Source organism: Halichoerus grypus, chromosome 6 (genome assembly GCF_964656455.1).
Source record: "Halichoerus grypus chromosome 6, mHalGry1.hap1.1, whole genome shotgun sequence".
NCBI classification, from domain to species: domain Eukaryota; kingdom Metazoa; phylum Chordata; class Mammalia; order Carnivora; family Phocidae; genus Halichoerus; species Halichoerus grypus.
In genome coordinates, this window is record NC_135717.1 from 150,276,970 (window position 1) to 150,289,676 (window position 12,707).

At 36.3% G+C, this 12,707-nt stretch overlaps 1 long non-coding RNA gene across 6 annotated transcripts in view; it reads left to right on the plus strand.

Annotated features, from left to right (window-relative positions):
- Positions 1-12,707, plus strand: part of LOC118548070 (uncharacterized) — a 211,978-nt gene that overhangs the window by 165,951 nt on the left and 33,320 nt on the right. For 4 of the 6 annotated variants that reach the window (XR_004923431.2, XR_004923436.2, XR_004923432.2 and 1 more), the window contains exon 4: positions 1,902-2,026. This is a non-coding gene — a long non-coding RNA (uncharacterized LOC118548070). Of the gene's footprint in view, positions 1-1,901; positions 2,027-8,477; positions 8,596-8,641; positions 9,145-12,707 lie in introns of those variants that run through there. The other 2 variants (XR_013449297.1, XR_013449299.1) reach the window with 2 other exon arrangements.

The following is a 12,707-nucleotide window of genomic DNA, read 5'->3' on the forward strand; positions in this document are numbered from 1 at the left end:
TTTTTTTGTAAATCATCTTGTGGAAAAGTATATGTGTTCCTCACATTTCAGTAACTCTTAAGAGTATACTTTTAACTTGTAAACCACTCAGGTTAATTCTCTCACTCGAGGGATTCAATTACAAAACATTGCCTCTAGTGAGAAAAGTAATTCTAAAGGCATATTTGCGTAGGTACTGTGCTATGTCTGTGTTGACCTTTATTTTATTCTTTTTAGATACTCAGTGAGTTTAGCTGGGTTCTCTGAATCTCCAAGGTATTAGAATAATGGCAATTTTATGATCAGTAAATGTTCTGGGAGTAGAAAATGTGAGCTTTGAGAAGCATGGGAAGGCTGGGGAGTTTACCCTTTGGGATAAGGCACATAATGAGGAATCACACTGGGCAATTTTTTAGTTTATGGGAACTCTGAGAGCAACAATTCTCACTCCCAGATAGATGTTTGGGAATAACAATTCAGTGACTGTGGAGAGGGTGACTTTGGATATGACTAATCAAGAATGAATGAACTTGTTACAGAAATTAAGTAAAAAGATATTGGACAAAATAATATGCCAGAGAAATGGTTCAAGCAATAGATCTATTAACCTTCAGAAAGAAGAAATCAGCCAATCATTTTGATTCAGGGAGAAGTGTTATTTTATTGATGAACACAATTCCATGTTCAATGTCTTATTAAGCTTTGTAGAGGACTCTTTTGGAAATACTGCCCAGTCATAGCCACCATTTCTTTACAACCTGGTTCCTTCACAGGGATCAGCCTTGACAGCCATGTTGCTCAGTGCATGCCTTTTGCTTACAGCCTTGGTGGATTCAGTCAGAGGCCACTCAGTTCCTGACTGAGAAGGTGCACGTGGAAGAGATTGCTGTTTTGGGGGGCTGAACCACTAAAGCCCAAGTTCAGGGAGCATAGAATAACCATCTTTTATGAGAAATATGAACCAGAGAGACCAGAGAAGAACAGAGATGTGAGAACAAACATCCACATGGCACTGAAGTCCCTCATATCAGCATTTGCCTGCTTCCTCCCTCGGGTTCCCACGGGACAGCCCTAATCTAAACCACCTCTGCCTTTTCTTCCCCTCAAGCTAGTTTATGTAGGTCACTGCTGGCTAAGTCCTAAAGATTGACTCAAGTATTTCTTCTGATAGTCAGTGAACTGCTCACTTTTTTTTTTATATTTCCTAATGAATTACATTTACTTCTATTAATAAGGAGACTCTGCAGAGGTGGATAATATCATCTAATTACATTCAAAATGAGAGATCTACTACTTGTTATTAACAAAAAGAGATGAAATGCAGAAAAAAAGTATTATTGTGATTGTTGCTATGGCTGTTTACCTCCCTTTTATTACTGATTGATTTCGAAGTCAAAGTTAATATAGACTACATTTAATTTTAATGCTTAGTATTAAATATTTAAAATACAAAAAATGCAAAATTATGATCCTTTTAAGAAGGCAATTTTTAATCTTATAAAGGAAGAAAAAAGTGCATATAATTAAATTCAGAAATTATTTATTCAATGTGGCTAACAGTTTGATGTGTACAAGAAGCAGCTGAGAAGCTTGTTCAGAAAATGTGTGTGGGGGGGGTACACGATAACAATTCTGATATCGCTACATATGTTTATTTGAGTTGAACAATTAAATAAATGGATGGTGGATGGTAGGAGCCAGGTTTCTCATTATTGAGGTGGAAATTTTCAGGTAAGCAAGGTGAAGAGACTAGAATGATTCATGTGGTTACAGAATAGAGTTAGAGACAACAGTAAGAACTCATAATTGGCTTAATATATTTAGCTTAATAGTTTTAAATACATATAGTTGCATGTTAAAATACTTATAGATATGTGTATACACACAGGTTAACGTAAACATATATTTTCTTGTTCTGTCAGCTGACTGTACCTGAAAGAAACGACGCCCCAGAAGCAATGAGCACACCTAGCACAGAGATCTTGGTGTCTGATGCTATTCTCCAATAAAAGGAAACATGGCTGCTTCTTCACCTGGGGCAAAAAAGGTGAGCCCAGAGCATCTCATAGTGCCAGAAAGTAAGAAAGTGCTAAAAAAAAAGAACAAACAGTAAAACCCACTGTGATGAGAATATCAAAGGGACATAGAAAACAAGTGAAAGAGCTCCCAATGACCACGCTAAGATACTTTGAACAAACATGATAAAGGACCATTAGATTGTAACCCAAAGTATAAAATAAATGTCCACAAGTTTATACTGATATAAATAAATGATTGAATAAAGTACTAAAACAGGAGAGAACAGACAAATCTTCCATGCATAAGAATTCCAAATAACTTATATAGATATTCTGGCCTAATGGAGACATGTGTTTAAACTGGTGTGAGCATAGTAACTTCCTTCCAATGAATACAGTATGGGAAAGGGGGAAAAAGTAATTTTATGGTGAAGAAACCTGATAAAACTACCTCAGCCAGGTGATCAAGGTCAACATCAACAGTCATGTCATGTTGACAGTATGGATCCTTGATATGTGATGTGAATTGAAATAACTCTCTTTCATTGTCTTTTCCTAAACCCATAACCTCAGTCTACTTATGAGAACAGCATCAGATAAATTTCAAGTGTGTCATTGTCATTATATATAGTGTTTTATATTGTGTATAGTTTATGGTACTTTACCAGTGTTCCTCAAAATTGTAAAAGTCATTGAAAGAGAAAATATGAGGAACATTCATAGCCAAGAGGAGGCTAAGGAGATGTAACAATTATGTTTAATACAGGATTCTGAAACAGATAAAAGACTTGAGGAAAAAATGAAAGGAATCTGATAAAGTATGGACTTTAAAGTTAATATAATGTATCAGCATTGGTTCATCTGTTGTAACATCCTGTTTTAATGTAAGATGTTAACAGTAGGGGAAAATATATGAAGGGTATATGATCTTCCCAATTTTTCTGTTAAAAAATAAGGTCTATTTTGAGGGAGAAAAAGAAAAGTAGATTATCAGGTCAGCCCCAAAAGATTTTTATGTAAGAGGACTGAAGTGCACTACTGATTCTAATTCTTCTGGTCCACAACCACATTTGGGGGAATATTGCCCTAGTGTGTGAATTTTTTGAGGGTAGTAATTGTTTTGTTCAATGTTCACTGAAATATATTTACTAATGACAGATTACTTATCTGGCTTACCCTCCTTTTTTAACTCTACTTTCCTGGATTATCTTCACCTCCTGGATTTTTAAAAGTTGGAGATCATCAGGGGTTGGTCTTAACACCTTTTTTCTTTCACTTGTGGTAGATGCTGTCACTTGCTTCCCAAATCCAGCAGGATAGCACCCATTCTCCCAGCTGTGAGGGATGCATAGAGAGCCCTTATGTGTTGGAAAAGACTTCATTTAATGACTGGCCAACACAGGACTACAAAGGCCTGAAACCTTTCCTTACTTTTGTACAATTTTGAAATTATGTTCTGGTTTTAGCATCCCTGTGATGTGACCTGAGGGCTTTTATATTTCATCATAGTCCAACTTCTCACACTGTTCATTTAGACTCTTTTTCTTTCATACTTTTTGATCCTAAGAGTTCTCTCTAATAAACTGCCTATCAGCTAATTCTCACTATAAAGCCTGTTTCCTAGGAAACTCAAAGTGCAACCTCACTGCATACTTCCTCCGGGAGTGAGTTCCATCCACATCAGTGGTTTCCTTTTCCCTCTGTATTGTTATCTTTAATTTCTATCTCTATACCAAATCTCCACCAAATGCCAGACCATATATCTCACAGATGTCTCAAAATATTCACTTGGATACCTCACTGTCAGCTAAAAATAAATATGCCAAAAATGGAAATCATAATTTCTACTCTGAAACTTTGTCCTCCTTCAGCCCTGCTTAGTGTAGCTGGATATAGTCTAAGAAAATACCTATGGTCTAGATCGTAGTATCATGTACAAGACTGTTAATATGGTCACCACGACACTGTATAGAAGGGTAAAGGCCAGTAGGTCCAATGTAAGGCATTTTCTTAAGCACTTTAAACATATTAGTTCATTTATTTCTCTCAACAACTCCATGAAGTAAGTTTCATTATAGTATTTTTAAAATTTTTTATAGAAAACTGCCATACAAAGAAGTATATAAATTGTCCAAGGTCCTAATGTCAAAACAAGGATTTGTACATCAATAATATGTGTCCTAAAATCCATATGCTAATTATTTTCTTATCCTGCCTCATTCACACAAGTATTGGTTTGATTTTGAATGTATTTGGTTGAGACTGATGGGTAAAAGGAATAGCTGGTCATTTATGTTGTGGTTGGTAAGAACCACAACAGGCAGAAACATATTATTTAACTATACTATAATTTTTATATCCTCTTGTACTTGATGAAAGGAATGTTGGCTCCTCATGACAAGAAGAGAAGATTCCTGATCCTAGGATACAGAGTTCACCTAAGCAAACTTATACTATGTTCCCTTTGGCTAGCAAGTTTGGATTAATACTACCCAAATTCAAAACCTATCTACCTATGTATCATTGAGATATATATCCTCATGTGTATACCAGAGTCAAAGCCCTTATCCATCCATCCATCAGATGAGCAAGCTAGAAGCCAAAACTTGAGTGTTATCATTGAAATCTCTATCTCTCACTCCACCAATCGATTTTCAAGTCAAATTATTTTATAAATGTGTCTAAAAGTCACTCACTTCTCAGCATCCAAAGCATGAATCTTATCACTACCCCTATAATTTCACTCAGGACTCCCCACACCTCCACCCTTGATGCTAGCTCATGGACCCTGCAAAGACTCTCTACCTAGTCTCCCTCTATCTACTTTTGCCTTTCCAATCAATCTTCTTTCGGTATCATAGAGTAGCGTTTTTAAAATAAAAATATGATCACATCTATTTCCTGCTTAAAACCTTTCAGTGACTTCCCCTTGCTCTTAAGAGAAAGACCAAAATGTACATTGTGCCTTACAGGGCTGCATATGCTGATTCTCCTTGCCTATCTTTTCCTGGTCAACGCTGTTATTATTCCTCTGTCCAACTTCTTTCAGATCTATTAGCATGTACCATGCCCCTTCCCACCTCAGGACTATGTCCATGCTGCTTTTTCTCTACAGAAACTCTCAACCCCATATATGAGTTGACTCATATTTCAGATTTCCATTCAATCAACACTTTTTGAAAGAGCTTGCAAAACTCCCAGCGTTCCTTATTATAAACTCTCATAGCACTATGCCTTTTCCTTTACAGCTAAGTTGTCCAGTGGTTGACCATTAAATTCATTTTAAATTATGGCCAACTACATATAAGAACAACTCAAGAAAACACTCTTAAATGTATTTTGGACATTTTGATGTATTATATTCACAAACAACCCTTTTAAAACTTTTATTGGATTTAATGACCTCCAGTGGTTAAAACATTTTATTTCAAACACTGCATTTGGCTGGGGGCAAAGGCAAAAGCTGGGCATCTCAACCAGTTCATGGAGATACCTCTGGATCCAAACTCTCTTCCCATAAACCCAGCCTTATTAAAAGTAAATCGTAAAGCATGTGAGACAAATAGTTCAGGCTTTAAAAATCTAAGAAAAAAGAGAAAAAAGCCAACTCATTTGTTGCCAAGATTCCATTTTTCACAGAATTGTAGGACCTTTGGTTTGTGAAGCATTTCATTTGAAATCAATATACCTCCTCTAACCATGAGGATGGAGAGAGTCGTGGTAAAACTGAGGGAAGGGGACAAGGAATTCAGTGGATCTGAGTATAGAAAAAGTCACCTGGTCTGATATCTTAGATGAGGAGCATGATTTAAAAGTCAAAGAATCAAAAAGTTAGTGGGACAGGAGTTAAAAAAAAATTGGTGATGCCTTTAAAAAGCTTGAGTCAGGGGGCAACTGGCTGGCTCAGTTGGTAGAGCACGTGACTCTTGATCTCAGGGTCAGGAGTTCAAATCTCACACTGGGCATGGAGCCTACTTAAAAATAAATTAAAAAAAAAAAGTAAAATGCTTGAGTCAGGACTTTCATTCTAAAATTGGCTATCCCATATCTCCTGCTGGGTGACACACAAGAACCAGGTCATGATGCTCATGCACGGGAGTAGGTTATATTTAAAGTCTCAGTCATCTCCTCTCCACCTGCCATTTTCCATGTTGCATTTGCGTGGCACATCTTGAGCAAAATGTGGAGTCTTTAAAGTGTGATTGCATAGTGTTCTTCTCTACTTTCTGAATCATTTGTCCCCATTTAAGGATAAAACATTTCTAAAATCCAGGAAAGAAAAAAGAAATATTTCTCATTGAACACCTAGAGTATGCCAGGACAACACTGTCACATTTAATCCTTGAGGCTTCCCCAATCCTGGTGGTGAAAATTTCCACTTCAGAAGATGGGAAGCAGAGAGTGCAGAAGAATCAACATCTTTTCTACATCATAAAATTCCAGAGTGGAACCTGTGTCTCTTTCTAACGCCCATTTTTTCCCCATTATACTAAGTTAGTCATCTGTTGTTCTCCAGGTCTCTGTACAATCCCCTCTATCAAAATGTAAGCTTATTTTTCTTTATTTCACACAATACACAATCTAATTCATGCTTTGACAGCAGTTGGTTGCCCACAAAGAAGACATTCATTTTAAGCAGTTCCCTATCTCTTTATGATCTGCAAGGGTTAAAAGATTTCATTTAGGGAAGGAATTTCAGACTTCCGATGAGCTGTGGGGGATTGGAGAGCCATATTAGGATCAGTTGGTTGGCTTTGCAGGTAAAGCTCACTTAACCTTTCTTTAGGGTGACTGCAGCCTGAAAGGAGATTCTGCTTCCCATTAGGCTGAGCCAGTCCTCAGTGGAGATGACCTGAGGGCAGGAGAGGCGGCCGCTGCTCTAACTGCCTATTTCAGGCCACTCCTGGCTGTTGCTTAGCCAAGGGTTCTTTCTTCACTAGCTTCTCCTAAAGGGCCTTTAGAGTAATGTTTCCACAGTGGCAGAGCAAATAGGAATCCCTCAGAAAAAGAATAATAATCCTCAGAATTAGGGTCCAGCTATCTACTTTTTTTATCAAGCCCTAGTGGTCCAAAAAATCACACTTTGAGAAACGCTAACGTGGAGACAGTCCTTTCTGACTATGTGCCTGCTAAGTGTCCATCCTGCAGATTTTATTGCCTCTCTACCTCTTTTTGCTAAACTTCCTTCAACTTTCCTGTCCCCTATTCTGCCAACCCAATGACATTATTTTAGTTAGTAATGTACTATATATTATTTATTTGTTATTTATTATTTGCTGATGTCTTTCCTCTCTAGAGATTATACACTTCTTTAAAATCTCTGATACAGTTCTTGACAACAATACAGTAAATACAAGAGTAGATTTTCTTTAATAAAAGAAGCATTACTCTATTGGCAAAGCATATCCCCATGCTATTAATACTGAACGATGTTCTAAAGTTTATATCAGCTGTCACATTAGTACGGCAAATCAATATTTTCGATCTGCAAGAAAGAGAAAGCAAGTATGTTGGTGAAAAGAATAGAAAAACTTTTTTTTTTGGCCAGGCTTGACCTTTATCAAGATGATGGATTGAAATGATCCAAAATGTTGACAGAATGCTTTTGCTGAGCTTTTGCTGAGATGACCAGATACCATAGTCACTGGAGTCGTTATAGCCCAGAAACAAAGCCGATTGAAGTTAGGCCATTTGCCTAATAAAGATGGAAGAGGGAGGCAAGTTGTTATATTTGTCTTATCTTACATGGATGAGTTTTGGCAGAATGGTTGAATAAGACTTAAATTACAGTTTCTCTCTTTTGTTAGCCAGGTTCCCAAATAACATTACCATATATGGCATTTTAAGGACTACCTCTGAACAGAGTCTCTCAAAGCCTCTGGCTATAAACTTTCTGAGGAACATTATCTAATCTCATCGTTTCATGAATCATAATTATAAAATGACTCTCAAATCTCTATCTCAAGTCATTCTTTTCTGGGTTATAGTCCTGAATCCCCAACACAAATTCAGTATGCCCCACAAAAATGTCTTCTCCTTTCTCCTCACCATAGCTCCCTCTCTGGGCTTAATTTTACTTTTGAAAATGCTACGAGCATTCTCTGAGTAATTAACACTTAAATCTGAGAGGATCCCTTTTTTCCCATATTAACCACTCAAAACCAATTTTCCACCAAAGTCTTTAAATTTTTGCCTCAAAATGTTTTTCTAATTTCCAGCATCATGACCCTGGACCAAGTCTTAACTCCACTGTGAGCTTCCTTACATGTGTCTCCATTTCTTCCTTATTCAGCAAATTCTGCACTCTTCCACCAGCTTAATCTTTCCAAATTGCAGCCCTCATATTGTCCCTCAAGTTTTCAATAGATTTCCAATGTCTGTAAAATTATTAACCTTGTGCCCAGTTATTGGAAGCCACTTCTTACTTTTCTAGCTCTATTCTAAAGCTCCCTGTATATACTTTTAAATTTCTATAAATAGGTGTATTCGGCTGAATGGCAACCCCCTAAAAGATATGTCTACTTAGAATCTGTGAAAGTGATCATCTTTGGAAAAGGGGTCTTTGCTGATGTAATTAAGGACCTCAAGATGAGGTCATCCTGGATTAGAGTGGCCCTAAATCCAACAACAAGTGTCCCTATAAGAGAAGAGACAGGGAGAAGACATGGGAGAAAGCCATGTGAAGATGGAGGCAGAAATTGGAACATTGGAAATTATCCAAGCCAGGAAACACCAGGAGGCACCAGAACCTGGAAGAAGGAAGGAAGGATTTTCCCTTAAAGCCTTTGGATGGAGTGTGACCCCTACTGACACCTTGATATCAGACTTATGGCCTCTAGGACTGTGAAAAAGTAAGTGTCTCTTGTTATAAGCCACCCTGTTTGTCTAATTTGTCTAATGAGTTGCAGCAGCCCTAGGAAACTAACACAATAGGTCAACTGAGTCTTCCTAGTGGTATCTACTCTTGTGATTCCTCTTGTTTAAGATGCTCACCATACCTCTCATACCTCTCCTCCTGTTAAAATGATAGTCAACATTTTTAAGTACATACAACAAAAGGCACACTGTTCTAAGACTTTCCATATATGAAATTCTTCAAAGCTTTCAACTGCCCTATAAAATAGGTATCATTATGTCTGCAAATAAGTAGCCATACTTTCCAGATGAGCTGAATTGAACAGAAAAAGTCTTACTCTAGAATCCATACTCCCAGTGCTTTCAAAAACATCAAGGCCAAAGTTCAAAATATACCTCTTCTGTAAAATTTTTCCTGATCACCTAACTGGAAGAGATCTTTATGATTTCCTATAGTTATTTTGGTAAGTACCACTCATAAAACATAGCATAGACTGTTTTACATATACTTTATTTATTCACTCAGCTAGATTTTAAAATGCCTAAAAGAAGTGACTATGTCATAGAAATATATATCTCTAATTTTCTTCTACAGAGGCTGGCATAGAGTTCCTCTAGGTTCGAAATTAATGTCATTGAATGAGTACATGTGGTAGAAGACAAATCAAATGATCATGTATAACACAAGTTTAAAAGGGTGAAACCATTTGTCTGAGGTTGTTTAAAAAAAAAACAAAAGCAAAAAGAAGCTGACCTTTGGATTTCTGACTCACTAATTCATTATTCTCTCACCATTGGGTCTCCTCTTACTTTATCTAACAAACTTAGAATACAGGAGTATGTTTAAAATATTTGGTTTTAGTAACTTTCACTAACAATAATTTCCAAATAGAAGACATATAAAATAATTAAATTTCATAAAACTGGGAAAATTTTCAAATCTTTAAAAAATAATTTAACAGATAAAGTGAATGTTTGTTAATATAATTGGTTATTTGGCTTTATTTTCAAATGTAAATATAAAAAAAAAACGTAAGAAAGTCAATGCTTTGGGAACACCAAATCAAGATGCTAAATTCAGTGACTTATTTATTCTCTGCAGGGATAGAAAGAATGACTCACCTCCTTCTTCCCTTTCTAGACTCAGTCATCTTTCTTGAACAATTTGTGTGAAAGCAGAATTACCTCAAGAGACATGAGAAACCCCATCTAAAGCATACTTTATAACTCTAGAGAAGGGTTTTCCCAGCTCTGATTTTATAATCCATAAAATTTTGAAAGATGATAATATGTATGTTTCAGTTCTAAGACTTAATCAATGCTACGTCTATGAAAAAAATATCTAAAATAAACATAATGCTTATTTTTTCTTTGTAGAAATAAATATGAAGGAAGTGTTTTAACAAGTAAAATTTTTAAAATCATTGATAATAAAACAGTATAAGCATCAAATCTGAGTATGCATAAAAAACATAAAGTTAAATATTTTCTCCAAGACTTTAGTTCCCTGTCACTGAAGAAAAAATTATTTGATTGAAGTGAGGGCATAGCAAGGAAGAATGAATAGAAGGCATCAAGAATATGATCAAGGTCAGAGCACAGTACATGCTTGTATCAGTTAGGAATGCTTCAGCTCAAAGTAAGAGGACATTCAAATAATAATAGTTTGAATAAAGATTTATTTATTTACATATAATATGAAATCTGGACATTGACAACTAATGGTGATGGTTCCTCAGCTTAGGAGTATCCAGAATCTCCATGATTCACTTGGCTTTTTCTCATGGTCCTCATCTCAGAGATACTATAACTGTAAATGAGCAAAAGCCATTTACTCAGAAAAGCAAAAGGCTTCTGGGAAGCCCCATTCAGTTTGCTTTTTTTTTTTAATATTCTACTGGCCAGAACTGTGTCAAATGGTCACCTCTGTGGAGACCATAGAGGGTAGCAATTGGATCATCCAAACATCCAAAATAGTATCTGCTGCATAACCACAATGGAAAGTGACAGTGATAGGTTTCATGGGGAATTTTGTAATCATAACCTGAGGATACTATTTTCTTGAAAGACAGAGTTAAGGTTAAATATGACTCTGTATATTTACATAAAGAATTTGAAAGCAGTCGAAGCTTCCTCTGTGCAATGATACCTATAACTGCATTCTGTATCATTTTCTTTTTCCATTTTGAAATCATTCTTTCTGGAATCATCCACATGACTGAATCCTTTTCAACCTGGTCTGAATTCAAATGTTACCTCCTTACAGTACTCTGACCATTTTAACTAAGTAACATCCTTCCCATTCATCACTCTTACATTATTTGTTTGTATATTTATTGTCTTTCTTTCTGAGTGGAATAGAAGCTCTGTGGGAACGGGCTTTGTCTTGTTCACAAACACATCCCCTGTACCTTAGAACATCTAGCCTATAGTTCAGTATTCAATAAATGTTGATAGAATGCACAAATATATATATATGTGTGTATATATCTCTGCATACCATCTATGTCTATATCTAGATTTATCAGTCATCTATATTTAGAGAGTTTTGCTAAAAAGTTAAAACAAGCTATAAAATTTATATCTCATTGTAATAAACTTTCCTGCAACCAGCATAATGTATCTGATGATAAAACCAGTATGCTTATCCAGACAGAGTGACTTTAACATGAAGGTTTATTGGCTATTCCTGTCCCTGGGCCCTGACAATCACAAGTGAAACATCTGCGCTTAACTTCATAGAAATAATAATTTTAAATGTGATTATGATTTAGTTCCTTATAATAACGCATACAGCTTCTTACAAATGTAATCATTCATACAACTTCTTTCAAACATATATTTTTCTGATTTCTTCTTGACAGCTTACTAATTACAGTAATCAAACATATTTTCTATGAATTAGTTTTTAAAAAGTTTTAATTAGAATATATATAGAAATGGGTAATATACAAAAGAAACCATTTTAATGAGTATGATTTAACTAGAGTAGCTGCCATTTAAAGGTGTCTAGCTTCTCTGTTTAGCTTGGTGAGAGCAAAACACCTTGAAACAGATCTTTGGTTTTGAGAAGAATTCCTTGAATGATTTCTTAATTATGAGGATGTAAAGCAATCAGGCAGCCATTTTTCCTGAAAAAAAAGGGGGGGGAGGAGTGTAATGGGTACTTCACAAGGGTATATACATATTCATAGAAAACCATGAAAGGGGATCCAAACACTTTGGGCCAAAATATCCTTAGACTATCCCTGATGGATTGAGATGGCCCTGACCTACAGGAAATGATGTTTAAGTACAGATGCCCAGACTTACGATGCAGTCTTAATCACCTAGGCCTGGATTGTCCTGGGTGGAGTGGAATAGTCCTGGAGACATATCTTGGCAGGTGGCTGTGTTCCACTCCTCACAATAGGCAATGGGAATGATAAAGGGCTCTCTGAGGCAATGATAAAAGATAATCTAGTTCTTGGCCAGGTGCCTAGAGTGATGCTATTGGAACAGAGTGGACAAGAGCAGTGACCATGATATGGTGACTCATGGAAGCTGACATGGGCTTACACCAAAGTGCACACTTGATGACTAATGTTACCATGGACCTGGAGTGACCAGGATGAAATCTTTAATTATGAACAGCAGTGTGTCAGTCCAGAGCAAGAGCAAAAGTCGAAGCATCAGCAAAGGGAGTATCTCTTTGGATCATTCATCTTGCAACGTGGCTTATGTTACCTCTAAGTATGATTTTGATATCTGCTAGCCTCGAGATGATGCATCTGACATCTGGGGCTAATGCTGAGGTGGGATAAATTAAGACTAAAGTATGCAAGTTTAAACACTGGACCTGTAATTATCTTAGGA